Raw genomic sequence first — 6,264 nt, 5'->3', positions numbered from 1 at the left:
AGTTACAAAATGGCCCACAAACCAGACATATTTTCCACCTGCCTATGGAGAGAGAGAGAGAGAGAGAGAAAGAGAGAGAGAGAGAGAGAGAGAGAGAGAGAGAGAGAGAGAGAGAGAGCTCCTGACAAGAATAGGCTTAAAGCATAAAAATAGTGGAGGCACATATGTTATGCAATTTGAAGATAAGATACCTGAAAGACTCCCAGAGAATCTTTTTCCTCCTTTCCTGGATTGTACAAGAAGTTTGCTTTAAGGTAGTGCTGGTAATGCATGAGTTACTCCCTTGCACAGCTGAGCTGACTATAGTCCACAGCTCACTCTACTGTTGGGGTAAGCCAAGGGGCTGTTGCTACTGGTTACAAGTGCTAGTGGGACCCCTGGTGGCACTGATGGATCCCTTAGTCTCATTGGTCTCCTGTGCACTCCTTAAGATGAAGAAAGAATAAACATAAAAGGAATAGAGGTGCCATGTACTCCAAGGTAAGGGAATTCACAGCATTTCTTGCCTTTGTCACTTCCAGGAAGGACAAACACAAAAAGCTGATACAGAAGCATGCTGATATACATACATACTGGCATAGAAATGCTAACTGAATTCTGTCTCAGCACCTCCGGAGACATCAAGCTTCTCCAGCACCACAGTCAACCAACGGGACTCCTCATTGCCATACAGCACCTACCTTTCATTCTCTCACGGCCAGAAAAAGGCTCATGAAGCATCCCTATATGGGTTGGTAAATAGCTGAATGGCTCTATATAACCCACAGGGAAAGACAAATCCAAGCATGCTTAAAGGATCCTCTTTGGCCAGTCACTTCACCATATTACATTATTTTTATTGTATATTTAAGATTAATTTAGATGTTTAAGATTATTATTACAAAAATTTGTTGTTTTTTCAGTTGTGTCCAACTCTTTGTAACCCCATCTGGGCTTTTCTTAAGCAAAGATACTAGAATGGTTTGCTATTTCCTTCTCCAGGTCATTTACAGATGAGGAGACTGAGGCAAAGTGAATTGAGTGACTTGCCAAGGTCACACAGCTAGTAAGTGTCTGAGGCCAGGTTTGATCTCAGGAAGATGAGTCTTCTTGACTCCAGTTGCAGTGCTCTAAATACTGTACCACCTACTTACTGCTCTAATTACAAAGATTACAATATTCTTAATTTTTTTTTAGTAAACTAAAAAAATGATTTTAGAGTGTTTTATAAAAAGAGGGATAGTGACAATTCTTGCAAAAAAACAGTGTTGCTACATAAAGTTTGTAAAATTACTGATTTGTAGATTCTGCAATAAGAAACCAGATTAGTATCTAGAAAATAGAGACAACAAATGCTTAATTTGAAGACTATTGATAAATGTTTTCTTTCACTAAATTAAGTTTGGCTATTGGCACATCAGACTATAAGAGGCATCTATCATCCATGCCTGTAAAAATTTGATAATGTTAAATCAACAAATATTTATGAATCATCTATTATGTACCTTCTTGGCAGGAATTTTTAAAAGATTTTTTTTAATAGATTTTTTTTTTACAGAGGATGGGGATGGGGGAGGGGGGGAGAGTAAGAACATGAATCATGTAACCATGGAAAATTTTTCTAAAAATAAAAAATTTTTAAATAGATTTGGGGGGGGGGAGTATGATATAGTGGATAAAGAACCAGCCTTGAATTTAGAGCAGATCTGAATTCAAGTCCTGCTTCTGATACATACAAGCCAGGGCAAATTACTAAACCTCCTCATGCTTTTGGCAGTTCTCTATAACTTGCAGAGAAGATGCCAAATTGTATAAATAGAAAGTTTTTCCTAACCTGGAGGTTCCCTATGCAAGAAAAATCACAAAATTTGTCATACCACCTATGTATAAAAGAAAAAGAAAAGAAAATGTGATAGTATATAATCAATTTAATACTATGTTATGTGGTATATAAACTATCAGAGAGGAATTCCATGTAATCAATATGGATGGGTTCATTATTATCTTGGAGGAATGATTCTCAATTTAAGTCCAAATGAAGATTTTCACTTAAAAAATCTGTACTTATCAAAGCATTTTTTTTGTTTTTGCTGGAGAAATAATATATGTTATAGTGGGAAGTCAAGAGATTTGTGTTCCTGTCCTAGTTTTGCCGCAAAATAGCTATTCAACCTTGACTAAATGAGTTAAGTACTCTGGACTTAAGTTTCCTCATCTGTAAAAAGAGGAGATTATCTCTAAGATCTCTTTCCAGTTCTAAATTCCTAAGTATCAAACTTCTACTTGATGACGTTCAAAGATAATGAAAGCATTAGCCCCTATGAGAATCCATTCTGGTTTTGGACAGCTCCAATTATTAAGTAATTCTTCTATCAAGTCAAAATCTACTACTCTGTTCCTATTATCACCAAAGGGCCAAGAAGAATGAATCTAATCACTCTTTCACATGATTGCCTTCAATTACTTGAAGGGACTTATCATATTCCATCTGGGTCTCCTATTCTTTAAGCTACCCATGTCCAGTTTCTTTAACTAATTTTTTTGAAAATTTTTATTTTTAAATATTTTTCCATGTTTCCATGATTCATTTTCTTTCCCTTCTCCCTCCCATAGCCGACAAGCAATTCTACTGGGTTGTACAAATGTTCAACTAACTTTCACAGAAAAAAAGTTTTCAGTCTTTCCCTTATCCTGAAAACCTTTATCTGGATAGCAAATAGTTTCTCAGGGTCTTTCCTGAAATGTAACCTAGAACTAAACATAATACTTCACATGTGGTCTGACCAGGAATGAATAGAATTAATCTATCACCTCCCTTATTCTGAATGCTATGTGTTATACTGTTGGCTAATATTAGGTCCACTGTTCATTAAACTTTTAGATCTTTTTCTATAAAGAACTTGTCTAGCTATACCTTTCTCATCCTATAATTATGAAATTGATTTCTTAATTTTAGTAATGCCTTTTTATTAGGATCATAGTTTTATAGTTTGTGAGAAGAATTCTGAGTGGCCCCCTGCATTTCTTTTTTCTCCTTTGTTTTATTTGATTAATCTGTTCCCTACAACCCCTCAGCAAATTAAAAACAAAAAAAAAAAAAAAAAAAAAAAGAGAGAGAGAGAGAAAAAGAAAGCTCTGTAAGGGTTAAAATAGGAGTTTTGACAAAATAAAAGAGAAGCTTTTAATAATTTAAGTTTTAATGAGAATATAGTAGAATTGTAAATCAATATTATCCCTTTAAGCCAGAGAAAAGAAAACTTGTAGCAACTTTTAACAATTAACAATTTAGTTGTTATGCCTATATCTACCTATAACTGCCGTTAGAGAAAATCCAGCTGATCACCCTTCAGATCAGCTCACAAGGTGGAATGAATATATATATATATATATCCCAACCACCAACTAATCACCAACCCACACCACCAGCAACCAACCCCCAACGACCCATTCATGCCCAGCAGCCAACTGTCAGTCCTAATTGTTAGTGACTGACTCTTCTAATTGTCAGCAACCGACAACCCCAACCAACTGCTGCTGGCCTAGTAGGGGGCTCCCCGGTTCCTACTTCTGTCACTGTGGACTGGTTTATCCCTACACATCTCTATGGTAAGAGGACCTCCAGGTCCCCTGTTAAATTTAAAAAAGAATAAAGAATTCCTTTTTACAGCTCTCAAAACAGCTGCAATTTGACAAAAACAAATTCTTACTTTTGATATTTCTGAAGATGTGTCTTTTGGTATTTTAAGTTAATCTTCTTTCAAGAGGTAAGTGCCATGTTTCTTCTTCATTCTTTTGAATTATGGTAAATTATTGTATTGCTCAGAGTTCTGATGTCTTTCAAAATTGTTTGTCTGGTAGTGTTACCAATGTATCTGCTCATTTGTCCCTGCTTCAATACTCAGAGGTCTTCCCTCTGAAATTGCCCATTTCATGATTTCTTATGGCACAATAATATTCCATTATATTTATGCACCATGACTTCTTTAATTATTCCTCAGTATATTAAATCAGATCCTGAACAGCATAGGACCAAGGACAGATCCTTAGGGTGTTCCACAAGATACTTTTCTTTTACAATTTCAATGTTGTACTTTTACTAACTTCAATTTAAGTTCAGTCATTCAAACAGTTCTGAACCTTTCTAACTTCACTATTGTAAGGGGAGTGGGTGAAGAAGAACTGACCCATTCAAACCCTCCTCCTTGAAATTTCTCACAACTTTCGATATCAATATAACCATACATTATTAGTTTTGATATATAAACAAGATTAGTTTATGTCCTAAAAATTTTATCAAGTGCAAACTTCTCTCCAAAGTCTAGAAGAGATGGGTGTGATTAGCTGAAAGAATTAATTCACTCCCCTTGAACCTTTGAATGAAAACGCTAGTTCAGTGGTAGAAGAGTTTCAGTTCTGAATTTGGCAGTTTGAGATTTTAAGGAATAAAAAAAGAAATAATCAAGCCCCTGATAGAAAAAGAAGAGAAAATATGGGGTTTTCTATCCTCTTCCTCCCATGAACCACATCATAATAAATGTTGGATTAGAAGGAGACAACGTACCTATTCAAGAGTACAGAGACACCTCTAGGTAAAGAAACATGCAGAAAGTTGGCCATCCAGGGAAGGAAGCAACATGGCAATGATTGTGTCCTTTGAGGAAGTAGCCCAGTCTAGCATTAAGGTAACTTATCCAACATAGATGCCACACTCAAACTTTGTGAGGACTCTATGAAAAGAGAAAAGAATTCCAAACCACAAAGGACAGGGGTTGTGAGTGAGTTACCCTTTGCAACACGTGTTGCACTACCATCATACTTTAAGTTTGTGTCCCACAGAATCTGTGCACGTTTGTAGGAAATTATATCCCAGATTTTATTTACTTGTTTATTATGGAAGGGGAGTGTTTTATACCAAATGTTCTTACTACACCATCTTTATAAAATGCCTTTGCTAAAAGCTAATTAAGTTTATTGGCTGTTTGTTAATGGAAAGATCACCAACGGGGGCTTGTTAGCTACAGCAGAAAGAGAATCCATTCCCTAGAACCCTGGGAATAGTCATTTGACCTGAAAATCTTACCAGCAAATATGAGTAAGTTAGGGAATTAATAAAAATGGGCAGGGGAGAGTTAATCTTCACAAATATAACAAAAGATGGTAATACTAATGTCAGAATTTGTATTGGTGGAAATTGAAATTGGTGCAACCATATTGGAGAGCAACTTAGAATTTTGTGAAAAGATTGAAAGGAATGTTTATTGGGTCCTTTGACCCAGAGATTCTTATGCTAGACACAGATTCCTAGAAGGTCAACCACAACCACAGAAGTAGTTCCATATGCAATGAAATATTTATAATACCTGGACATACAAGGCACTTAATAAATATTTTTTTTAAACCCTTGTACTTCGGTGTATTGTCTCATAGGTGGAAGATTGGTAAGGGTGGGCAATGGGGGTCAAGTGACTTGCCCAGGGTCACACAGCTGGGAAGTGGCTGAGGCCGGGTTTGAACCTAGGACCTCCTGTCTCTAGGCCTGACTCTCACTCCACTGAGCTACCCAGCTGCCCCCCTTAATAAATATTTATTGAATTGACTTGATTTGAAATAGTGACTTTTTGTGATAGCAAGGAGCTGGAGACAAAGTTGATGCCTATGGATCAGAGACTGGTTAAACCAATTGAGACACATGAATGTAACATATTAAGTTGTGCTTTAAGAAACAATGAATATGATGAATACAAAGAAGAATGGGAAGTCTTATATGAACAGATACACAGTGAAATTAGCAGACCAAAGGAAAAAATATGCATTACTATAACAATATAAAAGGAAAGAATAGTAACAGCAAAAAAAATAGAAAATGAATTGTAATTACATAACATAATAATAAAGATTAAACTTGGTTCCAAAGGGAAGATAGGAGAAGACAACTACTTTATTTCTTCACTGGAAGTGGGAGATCATGAATGGAACACTGCACAAGGAAATTCCCTTGGGATGCTCCTAAAATGCCTTTGGATAGAATGTGAGACTTGAAATGAGTAAGATGCGAATTTGAATCATTTCTAAAATACTTAGTAGCTGGGTGAACATAGTAGGCAAATTCTATGTTCCTGAGCATGTTTCCTCATCTGTAACATGGGAATAATGATACTTGTGGTACCTCTTTCACCAGGCTATTTTAAGGCTAAAATGAGATAATGCATATAAAATATTTTACAAATCTTAAAGCTCATTATAAATATCAGTTGTTATTTGTATGAACTAATAAGAATGAGAGTT

This window comes from Gracilinanus agilis, chromosome 2, assembly GCF_016433145.1.
Source record: "Gracilinanus agilis isolate LMUSP501 chromosome 2, AgileGrace, whole genome shotgun sequence".
NCBI classification, from domain to species: domain Eukaryota; kingdom Metazoa; phylum Chordata; class Mammalia; order Didelphimorphia; family Didelphidae; genus Gracilinanus; species Gracilinanus agilis.
Note: the sequence above shows the minus strand (reverse complement) of the source record.